At 36.6% G+C, this 24,970-nt stretch overlaps 1 protein-coding gene across 24 annotated transcripts in view; it reads left to right on the forward strand.

Moving 5' to 3' along the window:
* Window positions 1-24,970, forward strand: part of LOC106868682 (1-acyl-sn-glycerol-3-phosphate acyltransferase delta) — a 75,822-nt gene that overhangs the window by 3,322 nt on the left and 47,530 nt on the right. For 4 of the 24 annotated variants that reach the window (XM_089346628.1, XM_052977728.2, XM_089346638.1 and 1 more), the window contains exons 2-4: window positions 288-383; window positions 19,425-19,492; window positions 22,330-22,521. The gene's annotated coding sequence lies outside the window, so the exon portion shown is untranslated. Of the gene's footprint in view, window positions 1-287; window positions 384-15,314; window positions 17,621-19,424; window positions 19,493-22,329; window positions 22,522-24,041; window positions 24,093-24,970 lie in introns of those variants that run through there. The other 20 variants (XM_089346645.1, XM_014914063.3, XM_089346653.1 and 17 more) reach the window with 8 other exon arrangements.

The following is a 24,970-nucleotide window of genomic DNA, read 5'->3' on the forward strand; positions in this document are numbered from 1 at the left end:
TCCTCGTCTTTTGAGAAAAACGTATTTTAACATCTTTATCCGTATTGTTTCGATCTGTTCAGTTTCCAACTGTTTTATTGTTGAAGGTGTCTGTGTTACCAAACTGGATTCGAACCGAAATATCTTAATTTCGAATCTAGTTTTGTACCACGAACATGACACCTGAGTAATACATCTGATAATGATTGGAAATCAAATCGATTAAAATGTAGTGTAGATATAAATATTTGACGTATTTAGATATACAAAGATGAAATTAATACATAATAATAATCCTTTTATTATAGGCGTGAAACTTTCGGAGGAGGGGGGTGCCTAGTCGATTTACATCAATCCCCAGTGCTCAACTGGTACATATCTTATCGGCTCTTAATGGATGAAAGGTAAGTCAACCTCGTCAGAATTTGAACTAAGAATGTAAGGTCAGAAGAAGTACCGCTAAGCATTTTGTTTTACGCGCTAACGGTTCTGCCAGCTCGCCATCGAATAAAGGTGGGTTCGCATTTTTGCACAACGCCAGAAATTTTGGGGGCGGGGATAAGTCGATTGCATCGATCCAGTGCTCGACTGGTATTTATTTTATCGATCCTGAAAGAGTAAAAGGCAAAGTCGACCTCGGCGGAATTTGAACTCAGAACATAAAGACAGACGAAATACCGTTGAACATTTTGGCCGGCGTGCTAACGATTCTGACGGCTCACCGCCCTCCCGTCACCTGATAACAATTATAATAATAGTCGTAGTAATCCTTTCTAATATAGGCACAAGGCCTGAAATTTTCGGTAATTATTCAGATTAACACCCGCACGATTTCCACTAGGGTGTTAGGGTTTTAAGGTTGGGGTTAGGGTTAGAGTTAGGATTAGGGTTAGGTAATCGTGCGGGTGTTAATCTGAAAAATTACCAAATTTTCTGGGGTGGATGTTAGTTGATTACATCGACCCTAGTGCACAACTGGTAATTAGTTCATCGACCCCTAAAGGATGACAGACAAAGTCGACCTCGCCGGAATTTGAAATCAAAACGTAAAGACGGACGAAATGCTGCTAAGCATTTTAATCCGGCGTGCTAACGACTCTAATAATCCTTTCTACCGTAGGCACAAAGCCTGAAATTTGCGGGGAGGGGATTAGTCGATTATATCGACCCCTAGGACTCATCTGGTACTTACCATTTTATCGACTCCGGTAGGATGAAACGCAAAGTCGACCTCGGTGGAATTTGAACTCAGAACGTTGCGAAGCATTTTGTCCTATACGCTAACGGTTCTGCCGGCTCACTGCGAAATGCTTTCTCTTCACCACTACCTTGCTACTCGAAAAAATTTCGTAATGTTGTTGATGAAGCTCAGATCTAATTCCTTTTATCTGTAACATTCAATAGTCTTAGATCTGACTTTACCACTTCCAAATTAACTTTGACTACCACGTCTACCTGTGGATATCTAATTAATGGTTAAGTTTCGTAATGTAAACCTACTTGCACTCGATTCGGCTTAATCTTTGTTTTACGTTTTCATAACAAGTCCCTAGACTGGTTTAATTTTACTTATTACTCTCAACTGTTTGTCATTATTTTCATACCAATTAATCTTGTGGATAATCTCTTTGTTTATATTCAATTTTATCTAGTTAATTCTAATCCTATTTCTGAAATCTATTTTATTTATCTTTTTGTTTTTGTTGTTTATAATCCGTTTAATATAGTAGCTAATCCTCTTTAATACTTTAGATTTCCTTAATCCTATTTTTCTACATAATTTACTCATAATTATCCACTTGTAGTCAAGTGCCAAAAAATTTCTTTAGTTTTTTCTTCTTACACATGTGTGTGTGTATGTATATGTGTGTTCGCGCACGCAAGAGCATGTGTGAATTTATATACGTGTGTATCACAATAAAGTAGTTGTTGATAGGAAGGGCATCTAGCTGCGAAAACCTTGTCAAAAATAAAGTCATGCACAACATGGTTGTTATTTTGTCTTTTATTTGTACTAGATGCCATGGGGCCAGAGTGGATATCAAAACTAAGTGTGCAGGGAGTAGGTAGGACCTAACTTATTCCAGAACGGAAAGCAGTTGTATAACGATGGCGATATATGCACCTATTTCTGTACACATACATGGATTTGAGTTATGTGGCATTTAAAAAAATATTTTATAAGGGTGTTGATGCTTATCTACCTGTTGATTCAGTCTTCCTTGGTATTCAGAGAAACGAACATTTCTGCACAATAATAGCGTTACGTAAAGACTTATTTTGAATGAATTCTCTATTCTTTTTGTCAACATTACTTGGAAGATACTGAACAGCCTCTAAGAATTCCAAATTTTTTCCTTTTTTATATTCTGTGCAAATTTTGACAAGTGTTAATTGAAGGTTAAGAAGTTAGTTTGAATCTCGTTCATGGCTCGAGTTTATTATATCAGACCAGAAGAATAAAATATTCAGAGGATAAATGAATGTTTAATAATATAATTTGCCTTATCCAATGGGATTTGTTATTAGGTGTTTTAGTAAAGTTACTGATGTTAGAGACCTTAAGGGAATTGTTCATAGGGAGATTTCTATCAACTGATTACTGCTTTAAAACTAGCTCTAACCACTAAATTTATGAGTTGTAGATTCATTTAACATTTTATAAACTCTTAAAACATCCTTTTTAAATGATATTTTTTAAGATTGTTGATGTTAGTTTGCCTCAAGTCTACATTATTCAATTTAATATTTCTTTTTAATTTTAAAGTCAGTATACTGTAATTAGAGGGAGATTTACTTGCTATTTCCAGTAGGTTTAGCACCTCCATTGAGACACCTCATCAGTTCCTGCCCCCTGTCTCTCCTCTTTTCTCCCTCTCTTTCTTTGCTATAATCAATAACATAGTCAACTAGAATCCTGTTTAGGTACTGAGGAAATAGTAAAGGAAGATTATTATGATAAATACATATAGTCATTACTGTTTTCAGTATGTTTGTGTGGTTAAGAAGTTTGCTTCCAAACCATGTTGTTTGGGATCAGTTCCAAAGCTTTCTTCTTCATTTCCAATCTTCTGTGAAAACATGTCTGACCATGGAGATGGCTCAGGTGTATAACTTAACTATTGTTGTTTTTATGCAGATGACATCTTTGAGTATTTAACCTCATTGATTTGTTCATTATGACAATTTTCACCCCAACCTATGTACCATATTGTACATTTTTTTAAAGGTTTCTGTCTTTACTTTGGGAACTATATTGAAGGCTGTGCTTTCTAGATGAAGTCTAATGGAGCAAATCCTGTCTGGACTTGTTGAAATGAGTAAAATGATATTAGTCATATCATGTTATCCTCACAGCATAAGTCTTTCTCATTAAATTCTTAATGCTTCCTACATTCAATATATTAACATTAATTTAGCTATCATTTTTTTATGCAGATGACATATTTGTGTAAGCAATTTGAATACTTTTTCTTCTAATGTTGTCAAATAATGACAGCTGCTCCAATTTTTCAGTGGATGTTTGTATACAGAGCAGTTGTGACCTGAAAGGTCTCTCATCAATAAGTAATAAACCAAACCATCAAATCTCCTGCTATAAAATTTACTTTTGTTTTTAATGAAATCATGCATTTTATCTTTGCATCATAATCAAGATGGGATTGTCATTGTTTAGCCAACCAGTCAATAAAGTTTTAAACTTGGACCATTTGATCAGACAGAGGTCTAATGTGTATTTTATGAGAGGTAAAGTGTTAGTTTTGAAATTGTCTGTTATACAGAGCTGTGTTAGATCGGTTTTAATAATAATAATAATAATAATAATAATAATAATTTCAAATTTTGGCACAAGGCTAGCAATTTCAGATGAGTGGGTAGGTCGACTGCATCTACCCCAGTACTCTGCTGGTACTTATTTTATCGACCCCTGAAAGGATGAAAGGCAAAGTTGACCTCGCTGGAATTTGAATTCAGAACATAGCAGCAGACAAAATGCCATTAAGCATTTCACTTGGCATGCTAACGATTCTACCAGCTCACCACCTTAATAATAATAATAATAATAATAATAATAATAATTCTAATTTTGGCACAGGGCCAAAAATTCTGAGGGGAGAGTGAAGTTGATTACATTGAACCCACTATTCAACTGGTACTTATTTTATCAACTCTGAAAGGATGAAAGACAAAGTTAACCCTCAGCAGGATTTGAACTCAGAACATAAAGAGCCAGATGAAATGCTACTAAACATTTTGTCTGATGTGCTAATGATACCAGTCTGCTGTCTACTATAATAATAATAATAATTCTCTCTAATTTTGGCACAAAGCCACCAATTTTGAGGGAAGGGCACTAGTCACTTACATCAATCCCAGTACTTGACTGGTATTTTATTTCATCAACCCTGAAAAGGTGAAAGGTAAAGTTGATCTCAGAGGATTTGAACTCAGAATGTAAAGAGCTAGAAGAAATGCTGACACAATCATGCTTCTGCCATCTTTTCACCTTAATAAATAATGAGATTATTGAATGCAGTGCACTACAACTTGTGAGAAAAGGGTAAAAGAGGAGATAGAAAGCAGCAATAAGTCAAGTAATGAAGGCTGGCAATCATAGTCAAGAGTACAAGCATAGTACATAAGTTGAAACAGAAAAGCAAAAAAGAAAAAAAAAAAAAGAGCCACAAAGAATAGAACTTATCTCTTTGTCACAGCTTTCAGCCTCCTCAACACCTCATTTTTTGCCCCCCTGATCTAGCCCCACAAACTTCTACACCACCTCCCTTTTCTTCAGGGATTCTCTCAGGATTCCTCTCCACCCCAGTCTATTGCTCCCTTCCTGTTAGCTTTACCTCAGCCTCTTCCACCTCATATTAGATGGCCCTTACACAACCCTCTGTATCACTTTTTTAAGCCCCAACTATTACACAATCTCAGTTCCCACCACCCCATTCTTATAATTCTAAGGCTTTGTACGTGTGCAGCAAATGAACATGCAAACTTTATTTGAAGTTAGTTTTCAGTAGTTAAGCTACTCTCATAAATATCATTTATTCTCAAATCTGCATTTATTACATGTATAATAACTATTGCTCTCTTTCTCTCGACTTTCCCTCCTCTGCTGTTGCCCTGTACTTGAAAATATTGATAGCATGGTCATATAACTTGGTATGTTTAACAAGGAATGCCTTATTGTTATCTTTGTTGTTCATAAGGTACAAAACTTTGAATAGAGTGCAAAGTATTTTATTTTAAATTTAAAGTTCAGTATTGACTCATGTTCTGCATAAGTGTATGACTTTACTATTATCAGTTACTGTCAATGTGATTTCTCTTACATTCTTATATGGGTAGTTGAGTCAAGTATTTTGGGGCTCACAAGCATTGCTTTATCTGTAGCCAAGTCATTTAATTCAAAATAATTTGTCCATGCTTTTTTTTTTCTGACTCCCATGCTTTTTTTTTTCTGAGATAGAATGGATCCAGGATCACATCCAATGTGTCCTTTTTTCCCCCAAGATAACAGTGTAATTTAGAGAGGGAGATCTGACTGCTATTTTTAGCAGGTTAAACAACCATGTAATAATTCCTACAGCAGCATTGTGGAATTGATGAATGTTTCAGTCGGTCTTGATGGAGAAGTACATGTAAAGGACTAGCATCATAATCCTGGTAGGAAGAGTCACTTACCAAAAGTGCTACAAAGTAAGATGGAACTCAGAACCATATGGTTGCAAAGAGAGCCTCTGAGCCACACATGCCAGTGCCTAGTTCAACTTCAGCTGTAGTTTTTTTTTTTTTTTATATACAGGACTTGACTAAAATATAATATCCCAATGAGTTATATTTTCACTTCTGTCTCTAACCCATTACTTAACAACTATTAGTGTATTTATGAGTTGATTACTGATTTCTTACAGCTATAGAGTTTTGAGTTTGTCAATAAAAAAAAATGTATAGGCGCAGGAGTGGCTATGTGGTGAGTAGCTTGCTTACCAACCACATGGTTCCGGGTTCAGTCCCACTGCGTGGCACCTTGGGCAAGTGTCTTCTACTATAGCCTTGGGCCGACCAAAGCCTTCTGAGTGGATTTGGTAGACGGAAACTGAAAGAAGCCCGTTGTATATATATAGGTATGTGTGTTTGTGTGTCTGTGTTTGTCCCCCCACCATCGCTTGACAACCGATGCTGGTGTGTTTACGTCCCCGTAACTTAGCGGTTCGGCAAAAAGAGACCGATAGAATAAGTATTAGGCTTACAAAGAATAAGTCCTGGGGTCGAATTTCTCGACTACAAAGGTGGTGCTCCAGCATGGCCGCAGTTAAATGACTGAAACAAGTAAAAGAGTAAAGCATAAAAATAAAATTGTTTATCTTCAACTGAGATCTCTTGTCTCCCAATGTAGCATCATGAAATGCTAGAGAACCATGAAAAACTAAATGGAGTAAAAATTAGATTTGTTCGGAAAGAAATGTCTTCAGAGGATTTTGTGGTAGTTTGAGCAAGAGAGTGAAGTTGTGTGGCCTCGTTGTTAGGGTGTTGCACTCACAATTGCAAGCTCATGGTTTCAATTCCTGAACTGGGTAATATGTTGTGCTCTTGAGCAAAAACACTTAATTTCACATTGCTCCATTCCACTCACCTGTAAATCAGGTGACCCTGCGATGGACTGCTGTCCCATTCAGTGGGAATGTTGAGATCTTGGTCACCTATGTGTCGCGGAAATTGGGTAAACAGTCCTGTCACTCCTAGAGCTTGAGGCAGTAATGTCTAGGGATTGATGATGATGAGCAAGGGGAAAATAAAAACACCAAAACAAATAAAAACAAAAGAAATAAAGAAGACACAGGTGTGGCTGTGTGTTAAGACGTTTGCTTCCCAACCACATGGTTCCAGGTATACTCCCACAGTGTGGCACCTTGGGCAAGTGTCTTTTGCAATATCTTTGGGCCAAACAAAGCCTTGTGAGTAGATGAGTAGATTTGGTTGATGGAAACTGAAAGAAGCCCTCACATATATATATGTGTGTGTGTGTCTTTGTGTCTGTATTTACATCCCTGTAACTTAGTAGTTCAGCAAAAAAGACTAATAGAATAAATACCAGGGTTAAAAAGAAAATAAGTACTGGAGTTGATTAGTTTGACTAAAATTCTTCAAGTTGGTGCCCCAGCATGGCCACAATCTAATGACTGAAACAAGTAAAATAATTAAAAAAAAAGGCATGGCTGTTTGGTAAGAAGCTTGCTTCCAAACCACATGGTTCTGGGTTCAGTCCCACTGTGGAATGTTGGGCAAGTGTCTTCTACCATAGCTTCAGGTAGACCAAAGCCTTGTGAGTAGATTTGGAAGATAGAAACTGAAAGAAGCCCTTCATGTACGTGTGTGTTGTCCTCGTAACTTAGAAGTTTGGTAAAAAGGGACAATAGAATGTGTACTAGGTTTAGAAAAAATAAAATAAAATAAAGTTGTTTCATTCAACTAAAAATTCTTCAAGGCAGTGCCCCAGCATGGCTGAAACAAGTAAAATAAAATAAATAATGACTGAAGCAAGTAAAATAAAATAAAAAATGACAAGTGTTTAATAACCTGTAGAGTCATCTAACTTGTGGTATCATCTAATTTGTCCAACTAAACCTTTGAAAGTGGTTTAGTTGGACAAATTGACCCCAGTACATGTTTTAATGTCTGGTACTTATTCTATTGGTCTTTTTGCTGAACAACTAAGTTAAGGAGACATAGACAAACATTGATTGTCATGCAGGGAGAGACAAACACAGACAAACATACAACTTCCATCTACCAACTTGACTCACAAGGTATTGATTGGCCTGGCCTATAGTAGAAGACATTTGCACAAAGTACCAAACAGTGGGATTGAACACAAAGCCATATGCCTACAAAGCAAACTTCTACATAACCATGTCTGGACTTATGTCCTAATATGTTCATTTTTCTATTCTTCTTTTTGTATTTTGTATTATTATTTGTGGATGTAGAACATCGCCAGTATCCTTCGATTCTATTATTTTGTTATGATGTAGATTGCTCTTATGACACTAAAGATGTGATCTGGAAGAGATTTGGCAGTTATTTCTATCAAGTTAAACATCCACATAGAGATTCCTTTGTTTTGATAAAATATAGGGTGGGAAGTAAGTAACAAAAGAATCTATGTTAGAAAAATCTTATTAATAGGGAGTTGCTTTAAAGGAAAACCTGTGAAGGCATTCACATGGGAATTAAGTTAAGGAATAAAAATAACTGGCTGAAGGTAAATGAATAACAGCATTAATTTGTACTTTATGTATATAACTTTATATACTATATACCTGTATGTTTAAGGTGTTTGCATCCCAATCTTGTGGTTTGCATTCAGTTCTGCTGTGCAGTACCTTGGGTAAGTATCTTTTAATATAGACCTGGGCTGACCAAAACCTTGTGAATGGAGCTGATAGATAGAAGCTGAAAAAAGCTTGAGTGTGTGTGTGTGTGTGTTTGTGCTTCCTTTTCTTGACATCATGTGATAGTTTTAAATGAATGTCACCATCATACAAACAGTTTTATTTGTTTTCAATCTTCCACATGTTTAGTCACTTGGAAACAGGTGATGGTTGGCAACAGGCGGGGCATCCAACTATAGAGAATCTGCCTCAACAAATTCTGTTTGATCCATGCAAGCCTGGCAAATTGAATATTAAGATGATTGATATATCGCATCTGTATTGGCCAGACTATTGATTGTTGTTGTTATACACTGCTGCTTCTGATTCTTTCTTGATTGCATTATTCTTATCTATCATGGCCCAAATTTGTTTTTAATAAGCCATCTTCCTATCATCGTGAAGCTCTACTGAGTGGCCTTTTCCCATCTCTAGGCTACCACTCAGCAACTGTACACATACATACCAGTTTGACAACACTGGAAGGATGACATGACTAGCTATACTATTTTTGCTTGTAGGCATCTGGTATATTAATCAATTATTCAAGTGTGAAACAGTTCAACAACTCTTTTTATCATTATTATTATATTGCTTCAGGTATTAACCTTTTTTGATACCAGTCTGCCTGAGACTGCCCCTGCTTCTAGTTACAAATGTTATTTTAAAGTGATCTAAATTAAAACCTATCAAAATTTCATGTTAATTTATGTTCCACACATCAGCTTAATAATTACAAAGTTATTTTACTAAATTCTTAATTATTTTCAAAGTTAATTGAATTGAGAGCACTACATCTCAGTAGAAATATTAAAACAAAAGTGTTAATGATGGTTTTGTATCATATTGATATTATTCTTTTATTCAATTTGGTCATTAGGCTGTAGCCATGCTCCAGAACACAGCACGCCACCGGAAATCGTACTCATGACCTTATGATCAGTGGCTGAATATCCCTAGCCACTGAGCCTCACACCTTCACTCTCTTAACTGTAGAGAAAAGGAGTGAACTGATAGAGACAGAGAAAGGAAAGCCTCAGTCATTTAAAATGACAATTAGACTGAAATATGGTCGATCTTTTCTAGTTTCTTTACTTTTAACAACGAAGAAGAGGGAAAGACATTTAGTAATGAATAGAGGGAAAGTCTTTCAGGTGTTTAGGTTTTCATTCTGGGAGTTCTAGAAGGATCGAGTGTTAGCTCTCTCTTCTTTCCTTCATCCCCGGTACTTATTTGTCTTCTTTGATTGTTTTCATGTCTTTTAGTTGGTGGGGAAAGACCATGTTTTTTTGTTTTTTTTCAGTCACGTTCAATGTTTTCTCTACAAACTACAAACAAGCCCTACTCCCTTCCTATTGTTTTTTCATACAAAAACTAATGCAAATTTCGAATGGGGTATAGCTGTGAAAAGAGCACAGAAAAATGAGTAATACCCACTACAAAATGGGTGGGGGAGAAAAGTTGCCAACAGGTGGCTACACAAAATTCAACTCTGTACTTTATAGAGTGTCTTCTACTATAGCCTCGGGCTGACCAAAGCCTTGTGAGTGGATTTGGTAGACGGAAACTGAAAGAAGCCCATCATATATACATATGTATATTTATGTGTATGTGTTTGTCCCCACCACCATCACTAAGGTTACTATAAACGAGACACCTGATGAGTCAGATGGAATTCATTGAGGCAGATTTTCTGTGGTTGGATGCCCTTCCTGTTGCCAACCCTCGCTTGTTTCCAAGCAAGACAAGACAATATTTCCTCCTGGCCTGACGTTTTCACAAAAGATTAGAAACAAACAGCACTGCTTGTATGATAGTAGCATTTTTTACAACTATCATATGATATCAAAACAAAGATACATATAACTGCACACATACACACACTGATATATGATGGGCTTCTTTCAGTTTCCATCTACCAAATTCACTTACCTAATAGCTGTAAAAAAATTATTTTTAATGTTCTGTTGCCTTAAGTATATACATGTTTAATATTATCTTTATATAAGTCAGTTCTATTTATTTATTGGTGGGAAAGAACCACCAAGAATGAAGTGCAATGTTAACGACAAAATATGAACTGTGGTTTCCTTAAAAAGCTGACCAATATCCTATAGGCCCAGGCAAAGTCAGACAAAAGCTTGCTTTGTTGGCGACTCATCCTTGCTACTTATGAAACATAGGCCTTTGGTTAATTCTCACCACTGTTCATAAATCTGGGTTGTCTTTTCTACTTGTCTTTAGTTGGATCCCTGCTTTTCCTTGCTGTTTCCTTTTGGATTTTGTACTCCACGTCATATGTTTCCTTGGGGGAAGGCCTTCTTCTCCCAGGTCTTGTTGGTTTTGAATTGTCATCAATGCTTCTGTTACATTGCTTTTTTTCTAGATAGAATTGTTGGCCCTATTTTTTTACCTCAGGGAAAGAACAGTCCATATTAGCCTGGCCACTATCCTTTGGCCTGTCCAGCATAGAAGGTCTTACCAGGAGCTTGCCCTCAATTGCTATATCTCTCAGGGTCATTGAAACACACAATCCACCACACTACAACAAGGATTCAACCTTATGGGTTTTGTTGATATGCTGTGAGGAAAAAGAAAATTTTAAGATTTTGAGACAATACCCTTCATCAAAGATGTCTGTTCATTCTCCCTTTAAAATTGTTAAATTATGAAATGGTGGTTGTATAGTGAAGCACATAATTATTTGTAATAATGATCATCATTTATTTATTTATCAATATTTATTATTTCTATAAGTCAGTCATAGAGGAAGAGCAGAACCCAAAATCCAGTGTTACATTTCCATGTCCTTTCAAACCAGTGAGGATGATGGAGTTGAAGTTCTACATAAACATCTCTTGACACGATAATAATAAAAGCATGAATGGGAAGAGAATTTTCAGGGGCTGCTGTTCTGGAGTGGAAGAGCTAAATGAATGTTAGGTACAGGATCTGACAAGTAAAACAGAGAGACAACAGAAATTTCTAAATCCTCATACACATATTTATCTCCTGTAATTGTACAGCTGTTGACTCTTCTGAGGCTATCCTCTCTTCAATGGGTCTTGTTTTTATCCTACAGAATGTCCAAAAACCAGCCTAATCACCAAGCAGGTTGTATTGGGTTACATGTTACCAGAAGCAGTCAAGAGTAACTTGACACATTGTGTGTGTGTGTGTATGCATGTCTGTTATTTTTAGTTTGTAGAAAGTTGCAAATGTGGCTCCAGTCAAGAATTATCAAAATAATCCAAACTTGTGTGCGTGTGTGTGTGTGTGTGTATATGTGTATACTTAGATGGTTGTTTGTTATGACCAGTTGGAGAGTGATCATTAGTTTCACGCCTATAAAGTACTTCGCTGTATAGGCGACTCATCATATTCATTGGCCGAAGGCACATGACTTCTCTACAACTGAAAGGAGGAATACGTCATGGTCAGTTAATTTTGTAAGCAAAAAATTCCGGAATGAAATTCTACTGGCAATAAATGTGCTGAGTTGTACCCTTTAGATTGGTTCCAGTTACATCTAAAACAGATCAGCGTATAATCAGCTGCTTTAGCCATGTTGTCAAATGGAGAATTCCAATATGAATTTCGTCTGATGAGGGCAACGACTAAACATCTCGTTTTTGGAGTTTAAGAAGGTCCACTTATCAAGTGACTTTTTCAAGATTCTTGCTCTCTCGCCAAGCAAATCTTACATCATTTGCTCCTGTTGAGGTATGCCCCCAGTTGTTCTAGGAGCCTCCATTTAATTATGTATCATGTACCCTCCTCTATTAAACGCTATACATAGCTGGCCACAAACGTGATGTTGTGCCTCTCTGGTATTCTAAAGGAGGACTTGTATTTGTCCAGACAATGCTTGAACAGATTCTCTGTAGATTCAACTTACTTCCGTGCCTCTGCCCTTGTGCTGGTGGTGTCATGGCTGCTATTGTTGCTGCCGTTGTTGCTGATATTGTTGGATGCGGTGCTTGTGACATAGCTGCCATAATCACAGCCACTTTTATTCCTCTATTTACATAATATCGAGGTCTCTTTCTTTCTTTTGTTGTCTTTTCTATCAATAAATACACACACACACACACATATATAAGTGTGTGTGTATTTGTGTGTCTGTGTTTGTTTCCCCACCATCGTTTGACAACAGGTGAAATTTGATTTAATCTTAAATATTTCACCTTGTTTAAAGTGGAACTCTGAACCCTCCAAAAGGTGGGGGAAAGTACCACAGTTAGGTCGACCACATTTTTTCACTTTTGGTTCTGTTGTTAATGGATATAGTCTTGCGCTGGTTAATGTTTTTTTAGGTTGCATTTTGCTTTTGATAATTTTGTGTGAGCCTAAAATTTTGTTCATTGTTTTATCTCTTGTGAGGATGGGTACATTTTGGATGATAATGTTAAAGGCTTCGTTGTTTCTAGGGTTATGTGTGGAGATGTATGGGAGTATTTTTAAGTCTGGTTTAGTATTTCAGTTGACTTCTCTTAATGTTCATATGTCTATTTCCTTAGCTCGTTTAATTCAATCATTTATTAATGATATTGGGTAATGTCTTTTGATTAGTATTGATCTGAGTTCAAGGAGTCTTCGTTCACAGCTATAGGTGTCCGAAACTATGGTACAGATTCTTTTCGCTAGATTATAAGGTATATTAATTTTTATGTGTTTGGGGTGGCATGAGTTGAATAATAGGTATTGTTTAGAATCTGTGGGTTTACAGAAGATGTTTGTTTCGATGTAGTTATTGACTATTTTAATTAGGATGTCAAGAAAAGGGAGTTGTTTACTGCTGTGTTCCATGGTGAATTATATGTTGCCATTAATATTGTTAAGCATTAATTTGAAATCGGGGAGTTTGTCCATGCTGTCTTTCCAAAATATAAAGCAATCATCCAAATACCTCTTCCAGTTCTCCTTTAAATAGCAATGAAAAGAGGTGCCATATTTTTGTAGTGATGATTGATATATTTTAAGCTCTATATTACAAGGTTCACAATCACTGGAGCAGCTTGGATTCCCATTGCAATTCCACAGTTTTGTCGATAGTAAACTGTATCGAACATGAAATAGTTGTTCAGTAGGATGAATTTGAGTGCTGCGATTATGAATCTGTGGTTGATGCGTCCTAGGATCTCTTGTGGGTATTTTTCTAGCCAGAAGGTGATCGCTTCTATACCATAATCGTGTGGGATATTGGTATACAAATTCACCACATCAAATGATACTAACAGGGTTCCTTCATTTATTGTCTCCGGGAGGTGGTTAAGCATGTCTAAGTCATCCCTGATGAAGCTTTTCACATATTTTAGAAACGGTTTGAGTAAGATGTCGAGGAAGTTGCTCAAACGGTGGGTTTCACAAGCAGGGCCAGCAATGAGGGGTCTCAGTTTGAGGTCAGTAGGGGGATGAACATTAATGCATAGGCTTGGAGAAACTTTGCAAGCTTTACAAATATGTGGATTTTTGTGTATTTTAGGTAATCCGTAGAATAGACGAGGTCTGTATTTAAAATTGGATAAATAGTCAATTTCATGTTTAGTGAGGCCCTTTCCATGTATTTGAAGTAAAGAGAAGTTTTTAAGTGTCTTCTGTGGGTTGTATTGTACTATCCTCTCATAGTAAATATTATTTTCCAAAATGGAGAGTATTAACTTTTTGTAGTACTCTGTGTCCATCACCACTTCTGCACTTCCTTTGTCAGCTTCTTTAATGGTGAGGTTTATATCATTTTTTAACTCAATTGGGTCTTTCCATTCATTTACATTAAGGTTGGATTTAATTCGTTGTTTTTGTAGGGTATTAAAAGGAAAACTGGTAATGTGTTCACAGGCGCAGGAGTGGTTGTGTGGTAAGAAGCTTGTTTCCCAACCACAGGGTTCCGGGTTTAGTCCCACTGCGTGGCACATTGGGCAAGTGTCTTCTACTTTAGCCTTGGGCTGACCAAAGCACTGTGAGTGGATTTGGTAAACGGAAACTGGAAGAAGGCCGTCTTGTGTGTGTGTGTGTGTGTGCGTGTGTGTGTGTGTGTGTATATTTGTGTATCTGTTTGTCCTCCCACCATCGTTTGACAACTGATGTTGGTGTGTTTACGTCCCCATTACTTAGCGGTTCGACAAAAGTGACCTATAGAATAAGTACTAGGCTTACAAAGAATAAGGGTTGGGGTCAATTTGTTCGACTAAAGGCGGTGCTCCGGCATGGCCGCAGTCAAATGACTGAAAGAAATAAAAGAAAAAAATAGTTATGTTGATGCAAACAGGAAAAATAGAACTCAAAATATGAGTATATGTATAGTTTTATTTATATTTAGCAGGAGTAACGCACGAAACTCTCGGACCTTGAGTCACTCTTACTTCTGCTAAAAATTAATGTGTGTGTACGCTCATATATGCATGTGTACATGTGTTGCATGTTTTTTGTACTTTTCCCTGTACTTTTTCTTTCATTCGCTCATCTCAACCGTTAAAAAAAATCTGCTGGTGTTCCTTTTTTTTTCACCTCTCCTTGTCCATTGTCACTTCCTTCTCTCCTTAACAATTTGTTATGCACTAAATGTTACACTACTCGTCTTACTTATTTCATAACTCTTATTTTACTGTTTGAATTATTTGCATTACTTATTTGCCAACGCGAATGTTTCCTTGTATCCTTACTAAGATATTCAGATCCTTTTAACATACCATCATTATTTGTAAAACGTATAAGGTTATTTTTGTTTTGTAGCGAAGGCAACGCCCTTACATAATAGTAGCCAGTAACAGTTTAGAGATAGTTGAAAACTGAATGGATCCTGTTGTTTGCCTTTGTTTACAGTTATTCGCACTTACAAATAGAACCGCAAAATAGTTGAACAGCCACACAACCGCTGCACCCACTCCAACTATCTTTCTCTGTCATTCATTTCTCTCTCCTGCTTTTACTTACCTTTTCTTTCCTCCTCCCCTTCCTTACTTCTATTTTCATCTCCTTCCCTTCCCCCTCATTTCCCTATTATAAATTCTTAATGTTTCTCTTTTTCTTTTCCCAACAGTTTGTTTCATTTTCATTTGGTTTTTTTCTCTTCCTCTTAGCGTTTTCTCTCCTTATTTCCCACTCCTCTCTCGTATACGTTCCTTTACATTTTCCACCTATTTCTCTCTCTTTCTTGTTGCGCCCTACTCAGTTTCTATCTCTCACATGCGTCCCTAATATTCTTCTATCCCTCTCTCTTTATCTATCTCACTTTCCTCTCCGTCGTTTCTTTGTTTACTTCTCTCCTGCCAAAATACCGTTTAGCTTAGGGTAAATACGTCTAATATCCTCTTACTTTTTAAAAGTTTTATTGACATTTGTTGTTTAGTCTCTTGTACCCCACTGATGAATCATACCTAAGCGTTCAAAGGCACTCCAACTATCCGAGAGATATTTGGTTGCTAACTCTGGTAGGTCGAGTAACTGTGAAGATATGTTGTCAGCTCCGTGTTCCAGCCGAGTGTTTGTAACAGCCGCTTTGTTCAACTCCAGGTCAGCCTGATCTAGTACATTTAAGAACAAAAACTTTCCACATTGGATCCATTCAATTTACTGTCAGTGCATTCAACACTTGATATATTGTCAGAAAACGCACATTCCTGTGTGTGTGTGTGTATGAACACACACATGTTGTATTTTTATATATAGTAAATGTATTACACATATATTTTGGTTTCTTGGTTTATGATGGGTTTGCTGTTTATATACCATACATTAGGGCAGCGAGTTGGCAGAATCGTTAGCACACCGGGCAAAATGCTTAGCAGTTATTTCGTCTGTCTTAACTTTCTGAGTTCAAATTCCGCCGATTTCGACTTTGCCTCTCATTCTTCCGGGGTTGATAAAGTACTAGTTGATTACGGTCAAACTAAAGTGTTTGACCCGAGCAAAAAAAAAACATAAAAAATAATAGTACAGTAGGTGTACAACAACATTCACATGCTAAAAGGCAGGACACTTGTGGTTACATAACTGAGGTTGATCACTCCAGTTTTCTTTCTTATGTTACAGAGTAAACATGGCCACTTTGTTGACGTCAGCATGAAAGAAGAACAGAGACCGGTGATCCGATTTTTCTGGTTTGAAGATGTGCCAGGCTGAACTTCATTGCAGGGTTTCAGTGCAATGTGTGAGTGGATCAAGAAATTTAAAATTGGCCAAATGAGCATGAAGCATGAAAAGGGAACAGGACATCCATCAACCTCCACTACTGGCATGAAGATTCAACAAGCTTGGGAGATAGTTCTGACGAACTGACAAGTGAACATCATTGAGGTGGCATGTTCCCTACAAATTAGACCACAAAGTCTGTGTGAGATGGGTGCCAAGAAATCTCATCAAAGCACATAAGTACATCATATGGAGATCTATCAACAGTTACTTGACTACTAAACAACGAAGGCAAAGCATTTTTCGAGAGAATAATCAATCACAAGAGATGAGACTCTAGTCCATCACTTTGAGCCAGAATCCAAAAGGCAGAGTTCGGAGTGGAAACACCTGGAATTTCTTGTTAAAATGAAGAAAGGATGCTAACCATTTTTGAAGACATGAAAGGGCCTCTACTGGAATATTACCTGGAAAAGAGGTCAACAGTCGCCAGTGTAGATGACAATGAAATGCAGGCCAACAAACTAAAACCAGTAATTTGCCAAAGTCTATTGTCAAAACAAGTGTTATTCTTGCACAATAATGCACACCCACAAACGGCTATCAACACTGTTGGAGCCATTGAAAAATTTGGTCTGAACTTGCTGGATCCCCCTGCCTACTGTTCAAATATTGTCTCTCTCAACTATCACCTCTTTGGACTGCTCAAACATCTTTTACGAGGTCATTGATTTGCTACTGATGAAGAAATGCAGAAAGCAGTGCATAAATGGCTGCACAACCAGCTGAAAACCTCTAATGTATTAAGCAAGTTTGTGGGTCACTGGAAGGAAAGCATTGAAAAGCAAGGAGGCTATGTTGAAAGATTATGTAATTGTTCAGCCTCTGCTTTTGTTTTAATAAACTACAGAAACAAGAGTGGATATAATATTTGACTTACCCTCGTATATTTGCATTATATGCATTACATATAGAATATATATGTGTGCGTGTGTGTGTGTATAATCAAATAAAACAGAATCAAGCGAGAATGGTGATGCACTGCGGAGAGTAAAGTGATATTTCCATAGGTGAGAACTGTCTCAAGTTCTAGGATTCATAGAGCTGCCTCTCTCTCTCTATCTGTCACACTCTAATCTTTGATCATTTGAAGCTAGATCCATTCCTCCAATGTCCTCTCTCCCCTCAAAATTCCTTGTCGTGCAAGTTACTTGGTGATCCTATTAGTGCTAGTGCCATGTAAAAAGCATCCAGACCACACTGTGAAGTGGTTGGCATTTGGAAAGCCATCCAGCTGTAAAAACCATGCCAAAACTGACCTTGCCTGTGCTGGTGCCATGTAAAAAGCATTCAGTTCACTCTGTGGGATGGTTGGTGTTAGGAAGGACATCCATCTGTAAAAACCATGCCAAAACAGATACAGAAGCCTGATGTAGTTTTGTACCTGGTCAGCTCCTATCAAACCGCCCAACCCATGCCAGCATGGAAGACAGATGTTAACAGATGATGATGATGATGATAAGTGATTGTATCACAACATTCCCCCTTAATGGGATGCCAGTGTATCACAGGGTCACTTGTTTACAGCTGAGTGGACTGGAGCTTCATGGAATGAAATGTTTTGTTCAAGAACATAGCGCATCACCTGGTCCAGTTTGGGAATTGAAACCAAGATCTTGCAATCGTGAGTGTAACACCCTAGACTCCAAAGTTGCTCACCTTCATGAAATTGCCTTGGGGAATAAAAAAAAAAATCCAGCATTTCAGACAGTCCTTCTTTAGGGTTAAAGTTGGCAGAAGGGAAATAAATGCAAGACCACAAAGTTGTACACCTGTTACAGCGAGTTTCTCAAGAATAGAGTATGTAAAACTCTGTTGTCTTTCTCTTATTTCCCTCCTGTTAATTTTAGCATGAAGAAGAACTGTTCAATTTTCCTACAGCAATATCAGTGTATTCTTTCTGTCAGTTTTATACAAGTACTTATATAAGTATTGGATCATCCCATAAATAATGTGTTTTTTTTTCAATTGCATGAACTAAAATTCGGAGGGGGACAGGATAAACTACCTGCATCAACTTGCTATAAAAGCAAGTAGTAATTTTACCTTGTCATTATTCTTAGTGCAAGTTTTCAAGGGTGCAGTTTGATTTTAACAGTTATTTTTTCAAAGCTATAATGGAAGTAACAAAGGAGAATATTCGGCATATTTTACTTTATGAGTTCAATAAAGGCAACAATGCAACAGAAAGTGCAAGGAATATTAATGCAGTATATGAGGATTGGATATTAAGCAAAAGCCAGTGTCGGTGCTGGTTCCAGAAATTCCAAGCCAGAAACTACAGCCTAGAAGATGAGCCTCGTCCTGGAAGATCTGTAGAGCTCAACGAGGACATCCTGCAAACCTTAGTGGAACAAAACCCCATTGTAACTGTTGAGGAACTAGTAGAGAAGCTTGGATTTGGTCATTCTACCATCATTCAAGTCAGTGCTAGAAGAAAATTACCATCTTTGGTTTCAAGACAAAAGGTATTCTTCCATCAGGATAATGCTCTGCCACATACAGCGAGGATGACATTCCAAAGGCTGGAGCAGTATGAATGGGAAACGGTGCCCCACCAACCACATTTGCCGGACGTTGTCCCATCTGGTTATCATTTATTCTGCTGTCTTCAAAATCATTTGGATGGAAAAAATATGAATCCTGTAGATGAGGTTAGAACAGTACTGGAGGAGTATTTTTCAGCATAGACAAATGAATTTTGGAAGAGGGGCCTTGCATGTCTACTAGATAGATGGAAGATCATTGTAGAAAATGAAGGAGAGTATATTTTAGATTTAGAAATGACATGGTTTATTCTTTTATTTGTTTCAGTCATTTGATTGCAGCCATGCTGGAGCACCGCCTTGAGTTGAACAAATTGACCCCAGGACTTATTCTTTGTAAGCCCAGTACTTATCCTATCGGTCTCTTTTGCCAAACCGCTAAATTATGGGGCTGTAAACACACTAACATATATATATATATGCGTGTGCGCGGGTACATGCATATATAGATATATGTGTGTGCATGCGAGAATATGCGCATATAGACACGTTTTTGCCCTTATAGCTTTTTCACACATTTTTCTGTATTTTGCTTTTAGCCCTGTTTTTTTTTCTTCTTGAGCATGTGCGTATATTGACGTGTGTATGGACCTTTTTTTTGCGTGTGTGTGTATGGGTGCGAGGGTGTTGCGCGCGTGTGTGTGGGTGTGTATGCAGGTATATATATTTTTTTTTTTTTTTTTTTTTTGGCGAATATGTGGGTGAGCATGTGTGTGTTTCAAGCGAGGGTGGTTGAGTATATACATATAGGCGCATGTACGGATTGGTGCGCTTACGCGAATACTACGGACATTTTTACTCCCTTACCTTTACTCCCTCCCCTTACTTAGCGGTCTATAGCTCTTTTGTCTTAATAATGGTCAACCACACAGTAATTTCCCTTTGTTTAACGGTCATTTTCCATAGCAATTTTCAATGGCCAGATAACTAAAGAGATGGCAATGTGGGTTTCTGCCCTGGCATCTGAAACTCGGAGTTTTATCATGGCTACCGAATAAGTGTCACATATTTTTACAGATAAATTCCTCTATTTACATAATATCGAGATCTCTTTCTTTCTTTTGTTGTCTTTTTTATCAATATATATATATATATATATATATATATATATATCAATATATATATATATATATATATATATATATATATATATATATATATATATATATATACAACAGGCTTCTTTCTGTTTCTGTCCACTCACAAGGCTTTGGTTTGCCTGAGGCTATTGTAGAAATCACTTGCCCAAGGTGCCATGCAGTGGGACTGTACCTGGACCCATGTGGTTGAGAAGCAAGCTTCTTACCACACAGCGATGCCCACATGAAAAATAAAAGAAGTATAAAAAATCCACGTTATTTATCTGATGGCCCAATACATGAAATATAAACACACACACAAATACGCGTATAATAGGTGTAGTTGTGGCTGTGTGGTTATGAAGTTTGCTTCCCAACGACGTGAGTTTGGGTTCAGTCCCATTATGTGGCACTTTAGGCATGAGTCTTCCACTATAACCCCAGGTTAACCAAAGTCTTGAGAGTGGATTTCGTTGACAGAAACTGAAAGAAACCCATTGTATACATGTGTGCATGTGTGTGTGTGTGTGTGTATATGATTGTATCTCCATGTCCTGACATCACAATATACTTGTTAATGAGTGTCACTGTCATATAAGCAGTGTCATTCATCTCCAATATTATGCAAAAAAGAAGAATAAATGTCTGATCATGGGGAAAATGTTTCTTTGCTTGGGAACAGGTGAAGGTTGGAACAAGAAGGGCGGCATTTGGCCATAGAAAATCTGCCTTAAGAAATTCCATCAGACTCTTGCAACCATAGGAAGGTTATGTTAAAATGATGGTGATAGTGATATGTATTTTATTTTTGTGAAGGTGAATGACTTAGTGGCTAGGGTATTCAGCTCATGATCCTAAAGTCGTGAGTTCAATTCCCAGCGATGCATTGTGTCCTTGAGCAAGACACTTTATTTCACATTGCCCCAGTCCACTCAGCTGGCAAAAATGAGTAGTACCTATATCTCAAAGGGCCAGCTTTGTCACACTGTGTCATACTGAATCTCCCTGAGAACTGCGTTATAAGTACATGTGTCTGTGGAGTGTTCAACCGCATGCATGTTAATTTCACAATTCTGTTGATCAGATTAACTGAAACCGTCATTGTTGTAACCAACGGGATGCCAGCATATTTTATTTTTTTCTAGGACAGTTTTGGCTGTGTATGCTCTCACTATATATTATAAATATTACATGCTGTATAATTTACAAATGTTATATACCACAGTCTGTCAAACCTTTTCCTTGTAAAAGTAAAATATATATCTCTATGCTGTAAGCTATTGAATGGTCCTGCAGTTTTATGTCTGACTATTTTTATTTGTAACTGTTTATAAAAACAAACATGTGGCTGTATGTGTGTTGTGTGTGTGTATGTTATGATTATTTATAAAATGTACACAACCTCCTATATTTTATTTACATCTATTGCAATTAACTACAATACATGATGCCAACACACAAAAATTAGGGTTATGTGTAACAGCTGGTGTCTATCAACAACAACTCAATAAGTGGATATCAACACTTTTGAAAATAAGTGGATATCTGTTAAAACATCTGGAAACCATATTACTTTGTTTCTGCCTCTTATCAATATGAAAACAAATAACATCTGATAATTTAGCATGATTCACATCCCTCTGTTTTTAGATATTATTGACTTACAGAAAATAAAGTAATCAAGTACAATTAAATTGCAAGCAAATTCTCTCATTAGGTGGTTATATTGTCTTAGTAAGATTATACTGATTTCTTTAGAGTGTGTGCATATATATATATATATATATATATATATACCAACACTCACATGCACACACACACACTATGATGTTATTGGGTGTTTTATTCTTGGATGTGTACCCACCCCACTTCATATTCAAATGTTATTAATGTTATTTTAGAAATAAAGGTTCCAGCAATAATCTAGTCTGTACAGAAGTGATCAGATAACAATCTGATCAAACTTATAGAAATACACATATTGTAAAATACACACCCTCATGATGAAGTTAAATATCTCTGAAAATAACTAATCGTATTAACAACTTCTCCTGGGCATTTAAAGATATGATCTTTTCTGTTTTTGAATTTCAGAAATTTCTGATAACGTTTAAGAAACATAAATCCTAAAAATGATGCACACTGAAAGAAATTATGACAATCAGAATGATCTCAAATTTCAACAGCTACTGATTGATGCTCTCTGAGAACAGATGATCTATTGTATGTGTGCTGAATCACAAGCAGTCTCTTGTGGTTGTTTTCACTTAAAAGAATCTAGTAGAAGTAAGTATCCTTGCACGTTTTATCATACTTTTATAACAGATATATGGCTGAACAAGTTTTAATATAAGTGCATTTGTATTAATTGAAATCAAACCTAATTTGTAACAATTCTTTTTTTTTTTTTTTTTACATTTATTTGACTGTATACACACAAAGCATTTTCTTCACTTCTCCTGTACTGCATCATTCTAAAATAGTCATGGGCTACCTGTGGCCTCCAAGACATACCAAATGGCACTCTGAATGAAAAATAAACCTTAAGATTTTTAAGTAGTGTGGTCCACCTAATTATGAACTATGTCTCATGTAATCCACTTCTTAAAAAAGGTTGCCCATGCCTGTTCTAGAATTTTCCTCAATCATTTGCACAACGATTTATTTTGTAACTTAAATGCACTAATCTCACAAGAGTTACTTGTTAGTTTAAATAAATGTAAAAATGGTATGGTCAAAGCCTATTCTTTGCAGCTTATCTAATAAGTAAGAGGAGTATAGTAATTAACCTGTTATAGGTGCAAGGTTGAAGTACATGGATGCTTCTGTTTATTATCAGTGTTTCCAATAATATTCTGCTCGTGTTGATCTAACTACCATGATAGCCAGAGTGCAACCAGTCATAGAAATCATGTCAAAGCAGACACTGGAGCACAATGCAATCCTTGAACCCATCAGATCTTCTCACTGTCCAGCCCATGCCAGCATGGAACATGGATGTTAAGTGATGATGGTAATGGTGGTGATGATGATGATGACTTCAGTTTAATTCATCCATTTAGTCATTTTAGTTGGTATTGTTTTTGTCATTCCAAGTTCACTAAGCAACTGGTGTTTCAAGCTGTAATTCATAGTTAAATAGACCTATTTAAGTATTACAGTTATCAAATAGCTTTAATAATAATGCATAAGCAAGCTAGCATGCCAGGATGCTTCTATGCACTTGTTAGATTTTCCTTTTATTTTAAAATCAGCACCATGTTAAAATTCATTATGGCTGTTTGTCTAACAAAATAAAAATGGAATGACTGTACCTGGAGCAATAAGTAAATTATTCAGGCTATGTTTTTTTTTAAAATCTTTTTATTGAAATTTAACAAATTATCACCTAATTGTACTTTATAGAACACACATTAATTCTGGATATTTTTAGGAAACCTTATCTTCAGTATGATTATATAGAAGATATTAAAACCTACTTTTTCTTGTCATTGTCAATGTCTGTTTCATTGCCAACCTACTTTAGTCATTCTACATTTGCTGATTACAAAAGGATAGGCTCTGAATTACTTAATACGACTTATGGTTCCATGGTTGCAATGGTCTTTTGGAGATTGCATTACTTTGAAAGTTGAATGCTCAGATTAGTTATTGTAAGTTTTATCTCCTCCACCTCCCCCCATATTCATTACTCTTATTTCATTTATTATTGTTGCTCTTGAGGTAAGCTCAGTAACTTGTCTAGTCATATATAATATTAGATTTGGATAATACTTTTTATTAACTACCAAAATATCTGATTCTAGATTAAGCATATGGTGAATTGGTGGTCTGAAAGAGATCAGTACAGAAACTAAGTATGTACATTCTTTGTTTCATTTGTTTCAAATGAGGGCAATTAGTTAATTCTATAAAACAAACCTTAATCTGAAGTAACTTTGGAGTTTTTAACCTGAGAGAGAGTATATGTGCTTAATAACTGAGAAATTATAATTTTGGTTTTATCACAACGTTTATATAACACACTACAGGTGATATGAATTAAATTTTATGTAAAAAAAAGTATTTGTAAGTTTGCTCTATAACAATTTTGGAATTATAACCTAGTAAAGTTCATGAAGAATGTAATTTTTCTTGTACTCTGATTGCAAAATTTATACCTCCAAATGATACATTCAGGCTGTCAACTGACACGCACACACACACACACACACACACACACACACACGTGCACGTGTGTGCGTGGGAGTTGTGTGTCATCATCATCATTTACTGTCTGCGACTAGCCCTTGTGCAACTGGTCCTCCGCAAATATGCCCTATCAACTGTCTACAATCCGGTCAGTGCTGACTAGTAGCAAAATAGCTACCACATGCAAGGAAGGCAGCATGTGTACAAATAATAGCATACATAATACCTACAAATGTTGGTTGGCTGGTGAGTTGATTTCTCCAATCACACCTCACATTGTACAGAAGGAGGTAGAGAGAAAGAAAGTGAGTGATACAGAAAGAATTAACATAAAAGGCACAGGATGAATGTACATACTGGGCCTGGTGGTAGATAATGAGTAAAGGAATTCTCTCTCTCTCTCTCTCTGTTTCACACACACACCCACACAGAGTAAGAAAGACAGAATCATAGAAAGGTGAAGGAGAGTAGTTATAGGTAAAGTTATACAAATAAGAAATTTCATCATCATCATCATTTAACGTCTCTTTCTCCCATTCATTCT

The sequence above is a fragment of the Octopus bimaculoides genome, chromosome 2 (assembly GCF_046866305.1).
Source record: "Octopus bimaculoides isolate indiv1 chromosome 2, ASM4686630v1, whole genome shotgun sequence".
Classification (NCBI taxonomy): Eukaryota; Metazoa; Mollusca; class Cephalopoda; order Octopoda; family Octopodidae; genus Octopus; species Octopus bimaculoides.